General features: G+C 37.8%; 1 protein-coding gene across 10 annotated transcripts in view; it reads right to left on the reverse strand.

Moving 5' to 3' along the window:
- Window positions 1-23864, reverse strand: part of LOC101891844 (cyclin-dependent kinase 14) — a 151945-nt gene that overhangs the window by 108165 nt on the left and 19916 nt on the right. Inside the window, exon 1 of one of the 10 annotated variants that reach the window (XM_011297207.3) lies at window positions 2690-2898. The exons of 5 other annotated variants lie outside the window; for them this stretch is intronic. The gene's annotated coding sequence lies outside the window, so the exon portion shown is untranslated. Of the gene's footprint in view, window positions 1-2046; window positions 2495-2549; window positions 2899-23864 lie in introns of those variants that run through there. 4 more of the 10 variants (XM_059119772.1, XM_059119770.1, XM_059119771.1 and 1 more) reach the window with 4 other exon arrangements.

Consider the following 23864-nt stretch of genomic DNA (forward strand, 5'->3'; position numbering starts at 1 on the left):
AACAATTGCTCCAATAAATTCATGACCAAGAGCAAGCCAACAAAAGAAGAGAGGAGAAACGCAAATCAAAAACAGTCAAGAGAGCCGAATAAAGAGAAATAATTACTCGTGGTGAATGAGAGAGATGCCCTGCGAGACATTCCTAAAAGAGAGCAATTGGATTTGGATCAAATGAATGTTCTTAATTTGAGCTCCTTGAAATAGCTCCCAGCACAATGTGGCCTAGTAAGCAATAACAATGGAGTGGAATGGGGTGGAGTGGGGGCGGTGTAAAACCAAAAGACCTACCAAAAATTAGTGTTATTCTTGACTGCCGCCAGCCAGTTTATGCTAAATCACGTTCACACTTTGTCGAGATGTTTTTTTTTTTTCTTTTCTTTTGTTTCTGTTTCTGTTTCGGTTTTATGAAATAAATCATCTTCATCGTCATTATCGCTATTATCCACTTCTGTTTTGCTATGACACACTTTGTTGTTGTTGCTTCTGTGCTTATGGTAAACCGGAAAAATTTACAATTTACGTCACACAACAACAACAACAATACATCTCGGTTGTGATATTTGATGTCAGTGGAGAAGCTCGCTCGTTTGTTCGCTCTAATCGCTCTTTTCCTCGATTCGAATGGACACCCACAACACCGCTGCCAACACACAGCCACAACATCATTATTCATACTTTACAAAGCACAACAGAGCGGAGCGGAGCATTGCAGAACACACACACACACACATGCCCACCCACCCGCATACACACACGCACGCCGAGACAATTTAACAACATTTTGTCTTTTTGCAGTGCCCCCACCCCGTTGCTGCTACCGCCACTGCTTCTGAATAAACAAATCAAGCTGAGAGAACGAACCCAAGCTCTCCAAAGTGTGGTAGCTTCGCACTACACCATAAACGACCCTGAACTCGAATGAAAAGAAAAAACCCCGACTCTAACAACAAAACCAACAACAATAATAGCCGAGGAGAAACATGAAATAATGCGCGTTAGTTTTATTAAATTTTGAGGAAAAAAGTTGCAAATGAAAAGCAATAAAACTTAATAAAAGTGCAAAACAGACATTTAGCGACCAGAACGGCGGATGGAATTCAGTTGAAAATTGAAGAACTGAATGAAAACAAAAGAGAATTTAAAATAGAGGAGAGGAGGGTTTAATAAAAATAAATATGGATTACCATGGAAATCGGAAGGATTGGAGACGAGTTGTGGGGTTATGATATTTATCTATCCTTCAAGTCGAAATTGTTCGAATTCATTACCGGTGAAATATTACTAACGGAAGGCTGCATAGCTTTTTAAGCGGAATTCATCATTCGATCCAATAAGTTAGATGCTATAAACTCTCCAGAAATAAAGTACATATAATTCGGAATCGAACGAATTTTGATTTAAAAGTTTCACCAACAATTTCCATTCGAATAAACTGTTCAATATATGTCAATATTTTGAGTATCCACCTTTTAACGGTGCCTCCCGACTTCCGTATTTGAAGGTTTCGGATGGATTTTTGGCGATTTTGGTTTTCAAAATCTGACATCCACGTCTTTCTGTTTTTGTGATTTAAATGTCGAGATGTACAAATATTTGACACATGGATCAACACCTCGAAATTGTTAATGACTTTATTGGTTTTGAAAAATAAACGTATGAAGCTGGACACCTTTGATTAGTGCTCCATGTTAAACAATATCATCAATGAATCTATTTCCCCAAATTTATTAAAGGTATTTCTTCTCGATAGAAAAACAAATTCGTAGGTCGAAGTTTAGATCAAAGAGGTGGAAATGTTCTGGAATTGTTATTAATGTCTTTTTGTTTTATTTCGATTTTTTAAAGAATGAAAAGGGGTCTTGAATTAAAATACATAAACTTTGCTCGGATGGTGGTATACAAATGTTGAATTGTGACGAGTTTAGAACTGTTGGATTAATACAAAATGTTAATGTATTTAATTTTTATTATTTGAAATGTTTTATTTACTTTTGGTAGACATTTAAATAAAAAAAACTTAATACAAAAATAAAATAAAAAACTTACAGGAAATAAAAAATATTTGCTCGGGGGTATGAATAAATACAACGCTTACTTCTGCATATGAAGAAGCACGGTACTTGAACTTGAAATTTGTTAAGATTTCTGCTTTCTCAAACAACAAAAACTGGTTCAACTTCAAGTTGGATTTTTTAAATTATAATTTCGACTAGTTTCGACTTCAATTATTTAATTTCGTATTTTGAAAACAACGAATGTTCTCTTCGGTGATTAGTAATCAAAATATCGGATCATATCAAAACACACACACACAAACATACACTCCGAGCATTGTTGATGATCAATTTTCTATAAATTATTTTGATAAAAAGAAAATATGAAAACTATCGGAGCGTCGACAGACAGTAAATCAAACAACAAATATTCTCATTGGCAGAGCATTTATTTACACTTTTGTAGCCAATCCGGCAGACAGACAAACTCTTGTTGGCACGCATACAAAACAACACAATCGAATAGCAACAACAACAACCACAATAATCACCCACCACTGAACTCGGCGTTCAGATCGAAGCGCAGCACTTCGAACCGGTAGTAAATGCGTTAGGCGATAGTCGGTGACAAAAGACGGCGCACGTCCCGGAGCAAATGCAATGCCCCGATAAGAGATTTGCAGTCAATAACTCACATAGACGTCGGACGGTGGAACGCTTCAATGAGACGTGAACTTTTTGCCAATGTCGGTAGAATTTGCCCGCACACACACATACATACACCCGCAAACTCGGTCCAAAACGGCGGAATGAACTTGCAGATAGAAAACGTAAATCAATGGCGTTCGAATGGACCGTTGATAGACTAGCCGTCGCGCTGTGCCGTGTACGTCAGACTCTAAGCTCGAATGTGAACTGAAACGTGACGTTAGCAGACGGTGCAATGCAACCCCAATACGACACAGCTGAAACCAGACGAACACTCTCTCGAAAACAAATTACAAGCTATCAACAATGGATGAAACGGGGTGGTGGTGGTAGTCGCTTGGAGCTCTGTGTAGGCAAGAGAGGGCAAACGAAGAGCAAAAAATAAAAATGAAAAATAAACAACAACCCAGAATACAACGGCAAACAAAAACATAGTTGGCAAAGTATTGCCGCCACAGAAGAACAAACCAGCGCAGCGACACACAGAGACCCACAACACGAAGAGCTGTCAGACAGCACACATGTTGGGGTAGTACATCGAGTGCAAACAAACATATCGCTCATTTACCCCAAAGAGTACCATAACTGAAGACCGTGCAGTTCTTCAGTAAACAGTTCGCAGTTCTACCCCATTTTATACCTAGGCATCGCGATAAACTGTCATCAAACCCTTATAATTGGACAATTGGAGTTTTTGAGACCGTATTACACCTTAAATAACAATTGATTTAATTGCACAGAATTGAATTGGAATTGATGTAACTCAAATTATGTGCAATATTATGTGAACCACATATTCGAAATATTTACCTGATAATCACTTATCTCGAGAAATCCAAAACTAATTAATAGGTTTCCGAGGCTCAAATATATATTATATCAGAGCATTACATTTCAGAAGGAAAACTGAAGGCATGGTGCAGTGAAATAACGATAACCTCATTTCAATTGGAAAGTTTCCACATGTGAATGGTATCGGCATATAGGGGTTATAAGAGAAATTCGCTTTTATGTTGAAAGAAATATACAACTAAGTTTAGAGGTATCCACAAAATATGAAATAAAATTAGCTTTTTGGATGTAATTATCCCAAATTTGTAAACAGCTTACTTCAATACTACATATCGAAATAATTCCAAGTTATTTACTTTATATAGCAATTAGAGATTCGGGATTATTAGAAATTATTCAAGGAATTAGATTTTTGAAATGGTATAACTTTTGGCAACCTTCTATTAGCAAGGACTGGAATTTTCAGTATCATTTGGTGTTTTTGTAACAAAGACTACCTTTAGAGAAAAATTCAAAGGATATGTGTTAGCCCCAAATTTTAAAGATTAATTTATTTATCTACGTGAATACATAAATGCAGTATTTGGCAAAGTTACTAGTCACATACTAAAATGAGAGCACTAACGAATATAAAATACAAAATTTTTAAATAAACTCAAAAGAACATCAGTTTTTTTCTACCTAAAATTCCAATTCGAAAGCCAAGAAATGACTACAAAATATTTCAGAATGAATCATCATCTTTCGCTGTAAGGAAGAAGAGAAAAACAAACAAACGAACAAAAACAAAACAATGATGATTGCATCAGAACAACGTCAGAACAGTCAACAGCCGCATTTCTTCGTTGCAGCATTCGCATTCAGATTTAATTGTGGATACAAAATGTGTTGTTGTTGTTGTTGTTGTTGCTGCCGCTTTTGTAAGCGTACAAAGAAATTAAAAGAATTGTTTTTGTTGTTGTTGTCGTTGCAAGCATTTGTGCATAAAGTTGCCAAACACAGTGGGGGCAATCGTACCCCATGTAAAAATTTAGCATCTTCAACATTTCGTGTACTTGCATAAAAGATCTTCTTCATAATTTCGTAATTCTTCTTTCCTCAAATTATTTATTATTTATTTGGGATTCGAAAAAGGAACTTATTCATGCAGATCAAAAATGTAAAAAAAAACTCTGAAACAAATTCTATTCCCACTATTAAATGTCAACTTATTATCAACTTTGTCACAAAAAACAAAACTTAAAACTTAAAAATACCGATATCGCAGTTTTACCAATGGTGCCCATGAACATTGTGTAGACAATACCATTGGAACGCATTGCGAAAACTTTCCAGAGACAACTGATGTCTAAAATGATTGCGAATTTCCAAATGTCATAACCGCCATGAGCTGTTGCACCTTATTCTTGTTGCGGTTGTTTCAAACCACTTAAAATGTATTAAGAACCTTGTACCAACATTGTATCGGGAAGTACAATTATATGGAGGCTACCCTATACTTTTCGAATTGAACAAAAGACAAGGGCGCTATTTGTAATTCTTTCGGAAGATAAAGCGATCGCAGGATCTGCGTTGACTTCTTCCCGATCCAGGACAATGCATATAGTGTGTTGAGCATTTAGTGTGTGGTGTAAAGAAAGTGTGACCACTAGTGAAATTGTCGCTCAGGGTACTTTATATACATATTTTGTGATATAATCCCCAAAAGAGATACTCAATTCCCGGTCTTTGATTCCAATTCAGCAAACGTTCTGTCAATCAGTTCTCGGTTAACATTTAACTATTAAATACATTTTAGATGTTTGTTATTTTAAACAAACAGTTTTAAGATCTGGATAGTCAGAAAATAATATTGTTGCATCTGTCCAACTCTCATAATCGGATAACAGGAAAAAAGGATAAATACTTTATAGAATACTTTTTAAAATTTTTTGAGCAAAATTTCTAGAGAGTTGTTAAACGTAAATAAAAGCTATCTTAAGGTCCTTTTATTACGATTCAAAAACAAGTGGAAATAGATACGGACAGAAAAAAAATGTTCTACAAAAATATATTCTACTGAGATGTTACTGAAGAGATGAAATCCCACCGAGAAAAGAGACGTTGGCAACCGAGAAAATCTTAACACCATAATCAACAATCGCAAAAAATCATCCTTAAAAAGTGATCTCCATTCTCCAAAACCATGTTGCATGGTGGTATTGTTTTTCTGTCATTTCTTCCTTCATTTTATATGACAACGTCACCCACTGTGCCTGCTGTAAATATGTGCAGTCATATTCTCAGGAATTTAGTAAACGTATCCAAAATAAAAGGAAAACAAGCAAACAGAAAATGAAACTGGCGCAAAGAATTGTGAGGTAATGCCAGGGGGAGGATTGTCGTATTTTATGGCATAACAAGAAACGAAACAAAAAAGTTTTCAGAAGCGAAGAGAAATGACGCGAGCTGTAATGTAAACTGTGAACAGCCACAGCACATGGTTTGCAACCACTTACAATCCACACGGCATTGCTCTCATCCACTCCAACATATTCACCATGTGGTGAATTCGAAGAGAACCTTTTCTCACCCGAAAGAAAGGAAGAGAGAGCCAGCCAGTGTGTGTTTCTCTCGGCTAACTGAAAACATGTAACACATTATTAATGAGGTTCATTGGTGTCCTGGTCAGAATAACATGAACAACAACTACAGCTCCTGTGGCACGGCGAAACATTAAAGTGTTAAGAATGTTTGACCCGACCTGTCATGTTATGCTAATGCCTCAGCAAAGGGGGCAACAACCGTCGAATGCTGCATCTCTTTGGCAATTCACTGCCCATGCCACTCCCTTGTTATAAAATTCACCGATCCAGTTCACCCTTGCCCCTTGGCCCACATAGTTAAGTAGGTGACCCCGTAATGTGTTGGTTGTTGCAACAACCTGATGTTAGCTAGGATAGGTCTTCATCCCAAGAATGTTGCCATTCTCTCTGGTAATCGAGAGGTAGGTGGCGTACGGTTTTGTTGGCATCAAAGGTGCGTTCGTTGGCAAGAGTACACGCAGGGATTAATACCAAACAGGCAGCATTTGACATTCAAAACCACATCCCGCCTCGGGATGAAACTAAGTAAAAAATTGTTGGAGTATGAATTAAAAAACGGCGAAATGCCGTTGGCTGGTGAAAATTAAAATTTCTCAGAGGCCTTAAGATTCCACACAAAATTCAAGCTGATAAAAATCAAAAACATGTAAGAGTCGTACTGCACAGAAAAATTGTTTTTGGAATTCGGGATACCGTCTATAGTATTTCGACGGTGAACATCGATTTTTGGGAATCGTCAGTATTTAATTTCCTTGAAATGGGTTTTAAAGTACCACAGGCAAACTCTTTCAAATCACAACTGATGCCTTATATGATTGTCAATTTCCAAATGTCATAGCCATCCTGAGCTGTTGCACCCACATCACAAAAGTCTTAGTCTTGTGCAATGTTGCAAATGTTAGTTGAATGAAATGGACATGTGTTTCCATCGCCAGACTTCCGTCCAAGGCAATCAGGGGCCAGACATACACACATTACTCACTCAACGTAGCTGAGGCAAAAGTCCGGAGCTAAAGAATTTGCTTTGTTGTCACCAGCGTTGCAATGCAAAAATATCTTTGCATTCCATTCATCCGTTACTGGATGGAAGAAGCACTGCTCTCTCCTGACACAGACATGCTCCAGCCATGTGCCGGTCATTAAGATGTGTCATAAAAGTCATGTCGACACAAATTCTGCCATTACCCCCACCTCCATCGCTGACCAGCACTCAGAGTTCTCTGTTGTGTGCCGTCAGTCAGAAAGGAATTACTCTTCACAATGGCCAACAAAATAACAAGACCAGGCCGGCGTAACTTTGCTATCAGCCGTAGACAAGCAGTGCATGCGATGCATATGATGTCGTCGTACGATAGAAGCAGACCATCCGATGGCATCACATCTCGAATTCAAGTCGTAGAGTTGCCAGTGTTTATTACATTTGCAGGATTATGATTACGATTACACAGTTCCAATTACAGACACAATTATGCAATGATTGAGGGGAGGGGCGGTGGAGAGTTGAAAATTAAATGGAAACTAGAATTATGTGGCTCAGATTTTACCGACTGACAATTCAATTAGGCCGCGATTACCTTAAATTAAATCTACGGCATCTATTTCAAATTAGATGTCTCGTTTCAGCCAGCGGCCCTATCGTTGACTAGTTCATTTGTGGCTCAATACCCATTGGCGGAGCGGTGCAAACCAATGGCCAAGCTCACGCAGCAATTGCATATTCTCTTTTTATTTTCAGTTTCATTTCCGTTCACAGATCTGTGGTAAACTATCACTAACGTTGCGATGTGAGTAGGAGGGGACAAGCAACAACGCTGAACGTCAATCATATGCCGATGAGTAATGTGGAATCAGACTAGCGTGTTAAACGTCTGATTCTGGATTGCTGAGCAAAATCAAATGAACAGATTGCTTGAACAGAGAGGTTATTATTCTTTTTTAATTTCGAATGTTTAACAATTAAAAAAAATCTATTTTTAAAAGAATCAAATCAATAATACACACATACGTATGCATTGACAAAAACTAAGAGAAATTGGGTTCGTGCGCTAAAACACCTTCTTGCTCAGATAGCAAAGATAGCCAAGATTAGAATATTTGTGAGCGATGAAGAAATTTTCTAAAGAGCAAATGTATTTTAATGGTTGAGGTTTCACTTTACTTTACAGAGTAAACCCAACAATGAAAGGAACAGGGAATTGTAAGATCAATTTTTTTTATTTCTTCATCCCTAAGCGGGTTTCATTTTTTCCTATTTCTACTCAAAATTATTGGTGCTCTCACTACTTTTCAATCGTACCAAAACGATTTTCAACAGAAGGTATTATTGCAACAAAAATGTTTTCAATTAGCAGTGCCCATATCATTTGCACCACGGGGTGTCTTTTATCAATTTATTTAATTACATTTGTTTTTTGATTTCCAATAACTAGATTAAGTATTACACCGAAACGAAGGAGGACAACTAGAAATCCCAAAAAAATTAGCTGAATCGTGGATACCAGTACCTTCCGTTTATATTATGTGGAAGACAGTCTACATAACAGGAGATCTTTCTACATCGAGCATTAATTTCTTGCCAGTATTTATATATTTTACATAGAAAAAATAATTCTTTGCTAAATGGACACCCCGAAATGATTTCGAAATGCATTTCCTTGTAGGTCTAGGATTTTTTCTGTCCCTTTTGTCCCTCTACAAATCAATGTAGACATCGTAATAGTTTGACATTTTTTACTGATTTATTTAGAATATATCTGGATTGTCTCTTCAACAGTTTCAACATTTTCCATAATTTTAAATTTTATAAAGTGTTGGCAAAATGTTCAAACATTTTAGGATTTTAACAAGGAAAACAACTTTCGTTTACAAAATTATAAAAAAATATACAAAAAAACTATACGTTGGTATTAAATAACTCGGCTTCCTTCAAGTCCTAATCAACCACAAAAGAGAGTAAAAAGTCAATTCCTAATTAACCACAAAAGATCTCTTATCTGTTGCAAAAATTTTGAATCCAAAAGATTCTCACATTTTCACAGGTTACAATCTATTCGAACCACAATTTTGAACGACAAAATCAGTGTTCCTATTTATCCACCGCAATAGTGGGCTAATAATTCAGCCAATAAAATCCAATTTTAAAACATATCCAAATGGCATTTAAAAGTTAAACACTTCAAAGAACACTCGAGACAATTTATTCAGCAGAATGGAAAGTGCCGTCTGATGGCTTCCCCTCCCCCTATTTTTCTCAAAACACAGGAAGTTCACTTTGGCGCATTCTTAGGAATATCCGTAGCTGGGGCAGGCAAAGGACTCTGCCGTCGTTTCGTCGATATGCAAAATACTTTCAATATTAGTTTGTTGGGGAACGTTTGCTGGTGATGACACCGGTACCCGCAATGACAACCTGAAGAGTGGGAACGGCAAACATGAGAGCGAAATATGTTCGAACTTTAAAGTGTACTTTGCAATTAAAATACATTTGCCGAGGTATAACAGGCCGACAAACATGCACTGCGACATTTCACAACCTGTTGAAGGCGATTTTAATAGATTCACTTTCGTCGGGTTGCCGCCAGAAACCAATCCATATCATCGTCATGCATTTGCTGAAAAGGCAACCGCAGCCGCCGCCAGCCAACCAGCCAAAGAACAGCAGCAGTCACCAATCATAAGGGAACCTTTTAAGCGTCAATGTCACTTATGCAAATCTTCCATGACTTCCGCTGCTTCGCAGGGTAGGCAAAACTTCATTCTAGCCACAAAAGGTAGATATAAATTACAATTTTATTTGATAACTTTGAATGCATTCCACGTACAGCTCGGCTAGAGAAGACGCAAAGTCCTACTTCGCATTGACGTCAATTTAAATTGAACTGAAAAATAGTAGAATTTATAAGAAATCCAAGCTAATCTGCCGAATGGGAATAAAAATAATCTCAAAGATTGAATAAAGCTTTTTTCACGAGTTGGTTTGCAAATTATGTTGAGTTGTTAAAGAAGTAGGACAATAAGTAGTTGACAACTGTATGAAATATTTGATGTTTAATTTGTTTCTTTGTTTAGGCCGATTCGTAATACATTTCAAATTTGAATCACTCATTTGGAATGTGCAATAATATTTATGACAAAGTATAAATCATATACAACATTTGGCATTTTCCGAATATCAAAAAAACACCACACCCCCGTAGGACGTAATGAGGAAGGAAAATGATACGTAGAAGTTCTTCCTCGCGACAAATACTGTTTTATTAAAATGTCTTTTAATTAAACTAAATTAAAAAGAAGTTTAAAAGTATCAGTCGGTTTCGCCGACAGTTGTATACCCTCAGCACATTATGATTATTCTAAATGTTTCCCCTCTATGAGGGAGATACGGAAGGAGTAAACCAATATTATCCACTACTCATGTGAGCTAATATCGTCTACTTCCTTCACTTTTATGGTAATTGTTGAAAAATGTTGAAATATGCGTGAGGTACCAGATATACCGATAAAAATATTGGGTTGTGGGTTAGGTTGGGTTGCCAATTTTATGCGGATAATTGTTAATCTAAATTTTAGTATTTTGTAGAGGAGGTACTCCAGATTTTGTGTTAATAAAAATATTGCCATCTGTGAAAGTTGAAGAGATTCGGAATCATTTGTGGCCATTTATTTGCGTTTGCTTATTCAGAATGTTGATTCCTTTGTGGGGGAGAAGATCTGGCACATAGCTAGCACCTCCACACCAGATCTTGTGTAAATAAAACTATTGGATCATCCTTTCTTGTTCTATTGGGTAAATTATTTTCTGTGAAATTAACTTTTGTGGGTAGGTACCAGAACGAGAGCAACGATATTGCCCACTTCCGAACTCCATCTAATTTTGAATCGATTCGTTTTATGTGAAGTATGCTTGTTAAAAAACGTTGGACAAAAACAAAAGTCTAGCTTTTGAAAACAATCTAAAGTCAACTTTTGTCAACCTATTCTGATGCATGCGTTTAGACTCGATTATTGTATGATTAAAGCTTTCAGGAAATGCTGCGGATATGCGGAATGCCCAATTTCCATCACATCCTTGCATTGATTAGCTCCATTATTGGAGAATATCATTTTCTTGAGGCCAACATGGAATACTTACATACATATATTTGACCAAATCACACCATCCAAGCCCAACACAATTTTCGATAGCTTACCTAGAATGAAAAGAAATTAAACGAATATTAAAACAGGATAAACAAACAAAATGTTGCAAACTGAAGGAAACTGAATGAAACTTTTAACAGGCAATTCATTCGGCATATTGCCTGGCTTTGCGCTTATGCCTTAGTCATATTCTGCTGTGCTTTGCCTCCTGAAAGTTCAAACGGGCTCCAGATGCTGCCTCTTTCTCGGGGTTCTGAAGTTCAACAAGGCCACATTAAAATAACTTGGCTTTCTGTGCCTTGGTCCACTTAGATGGAAAAGTGGGGGGAAGCGGGGTTGCCAAACCAAAGAGAGGTGGAAATAATATTTCATTAAGAATATTTTCTTTCATCTCTCTTTTTTTTCTGCTACTATTAACACAATATTTGAGCAAAAGTTCACGAACTAGTCTTCTTGAGCAACAAAAGGTACAACAACGACTTAACAATTCATTACTAAACTCCAACTGCGGAGTAGAGCCAGGCGGGAGTTTGAGGCAGGACGAAATGGATCCATTAAGGCAGTGCTCCCTTTTCCTCAGAATGAATAATAAATTGGACCAATGTTTGTCTTGGAATCAACAGTGCCTCGAAAGTGGAATGAATGGGATGGGATACAACGAGGACTACTAACACAGTGGTTGTTCGAAAGCAGTTTGCAGCAAGCAAATGTTCTGGCATTTATATCCAACTTTAAATTGCCATTGCATCATGGCCTCCAGATAGGGATAACTTCAATTTGACTACAATGCGAATGAGTCCTTGCACCAGGGGCCAACATTAAATCAATGTGGCTTAAATCAACTCCAAGAACTACTCCGGTAAACAACTGTAACTTCAATCTCATCAGTCGTTGAAAGAAAGCAGGTACAAATAAGGTGAATATGGAAGTGAGAGCCAAGGTGAACAACAAGAAAATGCACAAAAACCTCCGGCTAATAAAATCAAGAAAGTTGGATGTGAGTTCAGAACAGTTGAAGTGAAATTTACAAATGATGTTGCATCGTCAGTCCAATAAAACTCATTGAAAGGTAAGAGTACCCTGTAGTCAAATTATAGCAGCGAAAATATATATTGAATAATTTGCGTTGCAAGTAAAATATTGACAATAGTAAAACATGTGATAAAATTCAGGAGGTGAACTCAATAAATTATTGATTCACTGTTTTTATGGCAGATACGCTAGTTTTTTTTTTAACTGTTAGAACATATTAAATAGTTGAATCAAATCAGATTCAATTTTCGTAAATAAATTTGGTATCAATTTTTAAATTTTGGTATCAATATCGCAACTTGCAAATCATTTTTTTAATGTTATGATTACTCAAAAGTAATACCCTTTGGAGAGGGTTTGCACCTGACCTATAAATAATATCTATGCATGGTACAATGATATCAAGGTAGGGCTATGATACCATATGATTTTAATTTTTTTATTTTATTGGTCTAATATGTCATCTTTATTTGTTTATGTATGTGTTTTCTTTTCAATAACAAAAAAATTGTTCAGAAAAAATTCAAATTCGGGTGTTTTCAAAATGTTCATTTCAACGCATGCATCGACAAAATCTAATGTTTTTGTAGCGAAATAATCCTTAAGAGATATATAGTACATGATTTTGAAAAGAAGTATTGACCTTTCATTCAGTTGTCGCGGTTTTCAATTATTTATTCAAAATAAATGCAACAAGTTGTTTGATTTTTTATTGTTTTGATACTAATTCTGACATTACAAGCCAAACAGGTAGACCTCTATACTTGCAATTTTCTCTTCATTATACCATGTATCTATGTATGATGTGGGATGTTTCTGTCATATCGGATGATCGACCTATAACACGTCATATGTATGTCATGGGTTATCCGACGAATATTTCCAGGTGTGGCAAAGGAATCTTATGGTGGATGGTATAGAAAGGAAGTGTGGTGGAATTAAATACAAATTCAACTCATAGTGGCAGTTCGCTACTTACGTCCTATGACATGGATTTGTTAAGGAGTTAAGGTGCTGTTTCGTAACTATTTAGGAATTTGGAATAGTTTTATTTGTGGGCACAACATTATTTTGAATATTAGAAAAAACACCATAGGGAAAGGTGACAGAAAGAACGTTAAAACCAATATTGCGGATTAAAACTTAAAAAACAAAATCGGTGACTCATTTCGAATTTTATGAGACTTGTAATTATTCAAAAATGTAATAACCCCCTATGTGGGGGAGGTACCAAAAGAAATGGTCCTACCCCTACCATCTTTATGACAGATATTGTTTTGCTGAGATGTACCAAATCTGAATGGATTCGGATGTTAATTTCGTGTTTTATGAACTTCATGAATAATCAACATTTTGACCCTTCCTCTGGGGGAGGTACCAGAAGGAGTGGGCCTATAGTATCAATCTTCACGCCAGACCTCGGCTTAATAAATATATATTGTAATGTGTGTAATTTGAAGACAATCTACCCTTTGTGGGGGAGGTTCTTGATGGAGTTGATCGATATTATCCGTTTTCGCACCTGGCCTAGAACTGATGCAAATATTAGAATTTGCAATGTTGAAGCAAATCGGGTTACCCTATCTCTTTCTGTGGAGTAAACATTTTTTTAATGAAAATGTCGACGTTTTGTGGGAGGTACCAAAAGGATTGACCGATATTGCCCATCTTCGAACTTGATCTAAGTTTGATAATAATATTACGATGTACCAAGGTTGGACGAAATCGAATACTCCCTTCGAGAGTTATCGTGTGCACTAGCCAGCGAGCCAGGCAGACAGACGGACGGACGAACGAATGGACATCTCTAGATCAACTTCAAATGTCCTGAAATGGATTTGGTCCGTCCAAAAGTGTCTCATCGAAATAACGATTTTAGACGAGACCTAGAGACACGTTTTGGTCTTATCAAATGCTATATCCCCCCTCTATCCATATGACTGAGGGTATAAATATGACTATGTGCAAACATTTGGACAAAACTTATACTCCTTCAGACAGCTACAAAGTTTGACCACATTAAAAAACCTGTAGTTGGTTATGTTACGAGCTTATTCTGATTAGAACTAGCTAACAATAACTTTAAAGTGTTTCCCTCCTTGCACCCAATCTAATCTTTTTATTTTGACAATTTTTATGTTCATAATGTTTTTCGAGGTATTCCTGTGGCTATTTCGCTCAACACCCATCCCCTTGTCGCCCTAACACTTTAGGGTGAGGTGGTGCATGTGCAACATGATGAAGCAATAATCGGCAGAGACGTTGGCAATCTAATGTCTCCTCCAAAAACAACAGATTGCCAATGTTGATGGCGATGGTGACGGCTGTTATGATGGCACCATGATTCTCTTAACGAGCTTGAAACACGTCGATAGTTATGTTGTTTTGCGGCAGAATGACTGGCTGCGACAACGTCGATGTCAACGATGATAATTGTTATTAGTTTTGAGCGTACGACATGTACTGATGTCTGTGAACCACCAGCAAATTTGTCCGGCTAACAAATCTGACCCAACATCGAATGTCGCAATGAAGAGAGGGGAGCCAGTTTCGGTGCTGCCATGTCAACCGATGAAATGAAACCTCAACATTGTAACGCTTGATGGTCGTGGATGGTTCGTTTGTTTGCTTCGGCATCAACTGGTGGTGGATCAATCGTGATATCGGTTGTTTTACAACATGGCCAGCAATATTACCGAATCATTCATCATTTCCAGCGGGTCTTGTTGCGGTGGTCCAATGCCTGCATCCGTCTGTGCAATGGACACAGACAGAAAACGGTGCTCACTATTTTAGTTGTTGTTGGCGGTAGTTGTGTCATTGCAATATTTGTTTTGTGTTTGTTTGAAATGTCAAAGCAACTTAATTTGCAGAATATCGCTGAGAGACAAATTAGGACCTTCATAGATAAATCGATTGCCGCCCTTTGCAGCAACTATTTTACAGTTTGCATCCTTACCTCAGACAGAGGTGAACCCCCAAATAAAGAATATAAAAATTAAAAATTACCCAATTCATTGTCGATATTTACAATAACTCTCCCACTTCAGATGATACGATTCTTTTGCCCAAGAGTGACCATTGCCTTTTGCATTCCCTCTGCCTAAAAGTTTTCCCACACCTAAAAGTTTTGAATGTTTCAAAAGCACGCGCCCATACAAATTATCCCACAGACCCTGCCGACACATCGCATTTCTCTCTCAATGATTCATGCTTCACTTGGCAATTCAGACATTTGGCGGAGGGGAGGGAGCGGGGAAGCTCAACGACAATTCTTCTAACAAAAACATGAACGGCAATAAAACAACACCCAATAAAAATAAATGATTGTTGCACTCGACATGTTGGTGGTCAATTGGTACTGCAATTGCCTTAAATTGAGGCACAGCACTTGCACAGTCACACTCACTCACACAAACACACACACACACACACACACACACGCATTCACATATTGCTACAATTCGAATCCATTTATGCTGCACTGGCAACAATGCCAAATATCGAACTACGACAACACCACACAAATCCAGAACTAATCCACAGGCACACAGGAGTGATGGAGGCAACAACAAACAACGACTTGGTTAAGTGCTTCAGTCGGCAGCACCACTCCTCGACAGGAAACAAAAAAATGAGTTGCATTCGTTTTATTTACCGGACAAGGAGCGGATGAGTAGGGGCTCCGAAGCGTTTGGCCTTTTGGAAAGCAGGATCAATTATGCTCCCAGTCAACTACCATTTTAAAGTTATGATTTTGAATCCACAACCACATTTCTATGAGAAAACTTCCTTTATTGTACTAAGTTTGATTGGGTTTGGATCATAATAGAAGGTAGTATTCGGTAGGGCGGGCATAACGACGAAAGGCCCTTCTGGATGTTATGACCATCACTCCATGTTTTTCATGCGACCGAAATCGGTCAAGTCCCCAACCAAATGCATTTATCAATTGTTAAAAAAATCTTCTTGTTCTGTTCTTGTAAAATTGTTGGAAAATTCGCAATGTCAGCTACACATGCCGAACGGGAATTGGATGGGATGCTGTATTAAGACCTCCCCGGAAGATGAAAGCTTGAAAACGGCAAAAGAAAGCGATTAAATTGTTGCCAACAATTGAAATAAGTTAGCAATTCTATTGGTCAACATAAAAAGGACAAAAAGTGATACGACATTTAAAAATAAATGAGGAATGAATTGAATGGCCTCCGTGAAGCCAAGTGCCTAAAGCACTAGGCCCAGGCGAATGTAGTTCTTCCTTTTGGAAATGTATTTTATCATATAGTTGGAACTGCCGCTCATGTATTTCCCAAAAGTTCATTGTTATCAAACGTCTCACTGATACGCTTTTGCCGAACCCCATTCGTTGAGGTGTTGTTTAACAACATTTGCCGTAATTATCATTAAAAGCCATATCTTGTTAAAACAAGACACAGCAGAAAGAAATGCAACACTTATTGCCTGTCTTGGGCAAACAAACAATTGAATGCGTGGCGAATATTTTAATTAAAAGTGTAAATTTAATTTGAAACACGAAGAGCCAACAACAGCGGCGGGCGAAGCGAACAGCAGCTAAACAAATAACGATATCGACACATGCAATGACACAACGACAGCAGATGGCAACAGACGAGAGCTGGCGAGCGACACTCCGTTGTAACAATAACGCGCGAATAGAATTGACTGGGTACCCTTGCAAGTGGGGGGGAGTTTGAAGAAGCCACTATGAGGACACGCTGTCCAGCCGATTAAATCCTTTGTAAATTCGGGAGAGGTTGAAGTGCTGTGCCAACTTGAAAAAATGGATATTGGAAAAATGTATTTTGTTGCTATTCTCTTAATTCCAAGTTATCAAAAATTTTCTGAATAGAGTAATATTCTTCATATTGTCGTGTGTATGAGGTGGTTTGGTTGTTCCGACTAATAGACGGAATTGTCTTGATGGCACTAGTGAATTTGGAGATGCTCCCAAAAACTGGGTAACACATCAGTAGGAGAATATTACATAGAAAAGATCGCTATCAAAGGATAGAACAGATGTGTTATCGTAAAATTCGTGAGACGTGATTAAAGAGAAAAAATAAAATCAGGTCAAAAGTAGCTGGACAAAATATGCAAAATATTATACAGGGTTTGAGGAGAAAAAACTGCAACCAACTTCAGACTGCTGTCATTTCGAAGCCACTCGTCCGACCGCTGTTAAAATTATTCAAGTGACAGCTCATTATATTGTTTATAAGCGTACAAAAGCATTTTGGTGAGAATTTTACAGAAAAAAAGTTATTCGTGATAGAATTCAAGCGTGATGGTGTGATTTCTTTATATTTGTCTGGAAAACCACAAGCGGCTATCGTTAGAACACTCCAGCATTTAAATGTGTCTCGTACCTTCGCTCGTTACCGTGATACTGGTAGCTTAGCCCGACGCCAAGGAAGTGGACGGAAGAAAACATCAACATCAGAAGAAATCGTTCGAAAAGTAAAGAAGCGACTTGATCGAAAACCGCGTCGCAGTCGCCGGAAAATGGCTCGTGAGCTGAACATATCGCAATATTCCCTTCGGCAAATATTGAAAAATAAGCTCGGGGTAAGTGCATTGAAATTCAAAAAAATGCAAGAACTTACACCACAACAGAAAGAAAATTGACTCAAAAAAGCTAAAGAATTTGGAGAATTTGGTTCTGTCCGATGAGAATATTGACAACGAATGTTTGTCCAGCAAAATGATCGTGTTTACTTCGTTCCAGCGCCACCAAAATCTCCGGATACCAATCCGTTGGAGTTTTGTATCTGGAGTAATTTGAAAAGTAAAGTTGGCACTAAAAAATACCAAAGTGTCGATGACCTCAAGCAAGCGCTTCGCCGGGAACGGGCCAAAATACCACAGGCCAAAATACCTAAAATTTGAAGCTATTTCCGACATTTTTTGCTTTGTGTACACTTTTGTCATTATTCGATTGAGTTAACATTTATACTAAAATTCACAGAGCAGAGTACTCCCATTCCAAATTAAATAACAAAAAATAATAACTCGAATTCTCAAAACAGGCCAAATTACAATGCTACTTTCTTCATTAGCTCTGATGGAGTTCCGTCAAAAGGCCAACACGAAACGAAACTGCAACTCAACATTTATTATTTCCGTAAGTGTTCTTGACAATTCCATAATGAGATATTAAGGAGCAACAAAATGCTGTTCCCCCCTTCTGTCGCATGGCGAATAAAAGTTTTCAAACATTTTTCCCAGGAACCCATTCAGTTTGGCATTTAAGAGGAGAAATGAAAAGAAACATTTTCTTGATCTTTAAAAAGTTGAGTTGTTGTTGTTGTTGTTGGTTTTCTTTTGCGGCGATGTTGTCATAACTGAATTCTGGAATGTTGGCTTCGAGTTATTGGGACTTTTCCGGGAAAACACCTTCTTTTTCATTTGCATTGTAAAGCATTAGGGTGCTGATGTTACTATCTCTGCTCTTGATGTTGTTGTTGCCACTGTTGGATGTTACTTTCTTTGGTGCTTCAGTTGTTAAATAAATATTTGCAGCCATGCAACAAACACTTGACAATGCTGTTGTTGTTGTTGTCGTCGTCGTTGTTGTCGTGCCGGTAAAAAATAACTTCATCGTCGTAGCTCCACCAGCGATATGGGGCAATGGAAAACATTACAAAATCACTTTAGACAACACCAACAACAAAAGCATCAATCCAGAGAGAAAACAACAACAACAACAACCGCCGGGGAAATAAGGAAGAAGACGACGACGACGACGATGAAATGCCACCAGCAATCAGACCCAACCACAATCTGAATGTACTTGCGGTGGCATAGTGGTGGCGAGTGGCTGAATGCACTTCCTCGGTCGTTAACTTGCAAATTGTAAACAACAACAACAACGACGACAGCAACGCTGCAGCCCCAGCCAATGCAATTCCAGAACGAGATATTCTCAAGTAATGCTACCAGACAGTGGGTACACAATGTGGGACAGTGGAGCAACTGCAGATCGAATCGGACCGAAATAAGTTCCTTCTGCGAGAAACAGAAAATCGCTGCAATTTTGTCTCAAATCTGGGAAAAATGGAATTTCTGCAACGGATACCCACTAACCAAACATTCAACATATGGGAAGTGTTCATTGTTGGCGTGTTGCACTTAACTAACGTAACTATGGCAGACATTTGCGGCTCGCCGCTCTCCCGGGGAACCATCTCTAGTAAAATCGCTGCTCATGTTTCATCAAAAATCAACACCAGCGGAGGCTGTTTTAAAATTTTTAGTCTTTCTGCTGGTCTCAGACACTCACATCCACACGAAAAGACAAAAACATATCCACTTACACACACACACACATACATTTGTGTATGAGGCGAAGTTATGGCTTGGCATTCTGCTGGGACGCAGGCAGGCAACAACAGAATTAAGTGGGCTTTCTAAGATTACAAAAACAAAGCGACAGGAATTACAACAACATATTAAGCATTCCCATCTTAAAACGTCTTTTATTCAATGAATGCACTTGGAAACAATTCTTGTGGTAGCTGTTGTTGGTTTTTAGTGTTTTGTTTTGTTTTGTTTTGTCTCTGCATTTTCCGCTCTCGTGTTGCCAGAAGTTAAATCTAGCTCCAGACCAGCCACACAGACATTTTATGCCGCAAACAATGTGGAACGGGTTAATGCCGATTACGTTTCCACAAAGGACGTTGAAGGTGAACAAGAACAACTGGTTTTGCTAATTTTTTGCCATTCGACGTCAAACAACTGGAAACATTAGCCGAGCAGAATGGTGGCTGGATTGCCGGGGTGCTAACTTGAATTTTGTCAGCGAATGGAAATGCCACATGAGCTCCAATGGAAAACACTATTCCATTTTCAATTCTAAGGAAGTGGAGTAAGTTTTGCGCTAACTAAACTGCGTGAAACCGAAGGCGTTTAATGTTTCCAGTAAAATACAACACTCGCAGATACTCATAGTTCATTAGAAAGTCTTGAGAAACTGCTTTTCAATTAGAAAGCAGTAAAGAAAGATTGGGTTGGGCCGATTTTACGATACCCTACACCACTTTGCAAATGAAAAATAAACGCTTTTATAAGAAAATGGATGATGATACCAAATGTGATCGTATTTGATTGCGTATTATTCATCAAAATCCCTCCTATTTGAGCTGATATTTCACTTTTTAGGCGCAATAGATGTGAAATCGGGTGAAGATAGATATGCTAGCTATATCCAAAACTGAAGCGATTTCTATTAAAATTAACAGAGGTATTTCTATGATTTCTAATTATCGTTGATGTGGAGAGTATTTTACGGGTGTGAGGGAGTAGAATACAAAATCGGATGAAACATATATATGAGAGCTATATCGATTTTCACAAATTTCATACACTTTCTTCCAGGCTAAATTCGTTGGTATGTACGAAATCCATGCAATTCGAGTTTATTTTAAACAAAAACTTGAAATTGAGTAAAGATATATATGGGAGCTATATCCAAATTAGAACCTATCCCGATAAAATTTGACAAAAATATTTCTTAGATGTATTTGATATATTTCTCCGAGCATCGTTATTATGTAGTTCATATTACAGCTGTGGAGGAGAAATTTCACAAATCGAATGAAGAATATACATGGGAGCTATAGCTATATCTGAACCGATTTCCACCAAATTTGACACACTTGTTTCTAGGATCTAGTTGTGCCAAATTTCATCCAATTTGGCCGTATGTAACATGTTTGGTGCTATGTGTAAATTTTGATCAATTATCATCAATTTCAATAGGGTTCGTTCTTGGGCCAAAGAGACGATTTGTGCGTGGTGTAGGATATAAATATAAATATTGGATATTTCGTAGATAGGAAAATGTTTTTATTTAGATAAGTGAAGCTAGCAAGAAGCAAGAAATTCGAAATTGAAAGAAACCAATGCAGCGTTTACATTAGACTGGAATTGTATATATCGCAAATATACGCTCCAACGTGGGTAATCGTGGAAAAAGCCTGAGGTTAACATGCAATTATAGCTTAAACCGATGTGAAGATTAAATGCCAGAGATAAATAAATGTCGAAAATTCGAGAGCTATAGAAAACATCTCATCCAAATTTGTCACCGATTTTTTCAGAGCAAATATTAAATTCTAAACCGATTTCCAAGAAAAATTTTAGGTTTTAAGGAGCTAAACAAAAAAACCATTTATACTGGCGATATAAAAAAATTCCCTTTCTTCTCAAAGACGATATAAATACATTGATAAGTAAATAAACACAAATTTGAGATAAAGCTTTCAGTTTTGGATTGAAATCGTAGCACAACTTATAAATCCAAATCGCCAGCTATACGTACAGCATCCTGGACTTTTTATTCTACAACAATTCAAGTAATACACTATCGTTTTAGATCAATAAACAAGAGTTTTCATCTTTTTTTCGAAAGACACCAAAGTACAGGGTTGCCCATATTCGACGGACCCATCTGGCAACGCCATAACTTTTGGCAGAGATGTCACATCGCTTAATGACATACCGCGATTGAAGCGTCAGTCCAAGCAGATTTTTACCATGAACCAATACACGACACGCGAGCGTCATCGAAATGGCCGAAGATGAGGAGCAATTTCGGAACAAAATTATCATGTCCGATGAAGCCCATTTCACAGAATTGCCGTTTTTACGCCACTGAAAATCCTCAGGAGATGCAAGAAGTGCCTCTTCATGACGAAAAAGTCACAGTTTGGTTCGGCGATAGTGCGAAAACGATCATTGGGCCGTTTATCTTCCAAAATGAAAATGGCTATGCTGTTACCATCAATCAGGAGCGTTATTGCGACATGATGACCAATTTTGGTTTCAACAAGACGGCGCTCCACCGCACACAAGTCGCATATCAATCGATTTTCTGAAGAATTTGTTTCCGGGGTCCGTCGAATATGGGCAACCCTGTATTGTACTTGTCATTCTAAGGGAAATATTTTGTTCTCATAAAATCTCTTTTTTATTCGGTTTGCGAATCTAATCTTATTTTCAGCGCAGATCTGTTACGGCAAGCCTTGCTGTAGAATGTCAAAGCAATAAAGAAACTATTTTCACTTTCCCGGAGAAGAAGTCGATTTTTTTCAACTTAGATAAGAACAGCTTCAAACAAATGTGTTCGAATCGTAGTGTTTGTTTCTCGTTTCGACTACACACTCCGGGTTTAGCGCTCTGGGGGTCATTTGGAAACCATAACCATGGCTAGTCTTATTTCAGTCGTCGAATGAATAACGTTACAAATTGTAAGAAACATTTTCATTTCTTATTTAGATATTCGATGAAGTGTATGCATATTTTCGACCGCCTACGATTCACGAAAATCAAGTCGACCCCATCTCCCAACTAAACATTGATGTCAACATATGTAATAAATGTTAAAATTTATAATCTCCTTGAAACTTACAGGTAATGCAGGGTGTATGTAGTTGTCATTATTCAACACATTTGTCCTCTAAATGTTATCTACTTGTACGACCCTGCTGCATTACAAAATAAAAAGGTCTGGAGATGGATCTATAAAATTATATTTGATGTTTCATTTAACTTCAAATGCCAAGTGATCTGCTTCAAAAGCTTAAACAACTCTACGAGTAACATTGATATTTGCTTCATCAGCAATTACATTTCGTTACATTATTAATTGGCACTGCCAGACGGCCAACCAAGCCGGCCTCATATGAATATGAATGAATGTGTCGCTCCATCGATTGGCCGTCCATAGAAGAGCAATTTACGTACGTCCAAGCAAGATAAAATGTTTGCATTTGTAATTGGCACGCTTTAATAGGTCCTTTGTACCAGACCAAGATTATGGCAAATGGAACCGCACAATGGATTCGCACAACAATGCAGGGAGGCAGAAGCAGCCTGAATGAATGGACGAGGGTGGGGGTAGTATGCATGTTTATATTCAAAGGACATACCTCGATTGCTCTGAATATTCAACAAAGACACACTCATAACTACATTAATGTGAACACTCACACACACACACACACACATGGATCGGCTGCTGGAGCAGATCGATGGCGTTATTGTTGTTTCCAATTAATTTTATAAATTGCAATTTAAAATAATTGAAAAATGTTTTGTGTGCCACACACAGTCTTCTCGTGTAATGTCGGCCATATCTTGCCAATGAGATAGACACTCACACACACACACACACATACACATGCACTCAACGAAATCCTTTTGAAATTGATTCTTTTGTATTATTGCATAAACAACAAATGCTTTTCCTTCCTTCCTTCCGTCCGTCCGGTCGGCCGTCCTTCCTTTTGTCCGTCCATCGGCTGCTGCTGCTATTTGCTTCTTCTTCGTCCTGCCGTGGCGAGTGCAAGCATCGTCATAATAAATTTTAAATTTCTGCCTGCCATGTTATCATCTTGACAACATCTGGCACAATGAACAGATAGATGGCTGCATAAGGATGTTTGTCGTTTCTCGTTTGTCGCTCCTTGGTCCTCCGTCCAATGCCAGCAGTTTTGTTTGCAACGACAGGAATGCATCAGCCAGCAATCGTCGAGGCGACGATGAAGATCTGACTGGAACAGGAAGGCATCATTTGTAAATCTGTTTTTTTTTT

This window comes from Musca domestica, unplaced genomic scaffold (genome assembly GCF_030504385.1).
Source record: "Musca domestica strain aabys unplaced genomic scaffold, Musca_domestica.polishedcontigs.V.1.1 15, whole genome shotgun sequence".
In the NCBI taxonomy this organism is placed as follows: Eukaryota; Metazoa; Arthropoda; class Insecta; order Diptera; family Muscidae; genus Musca; species Musca domestica.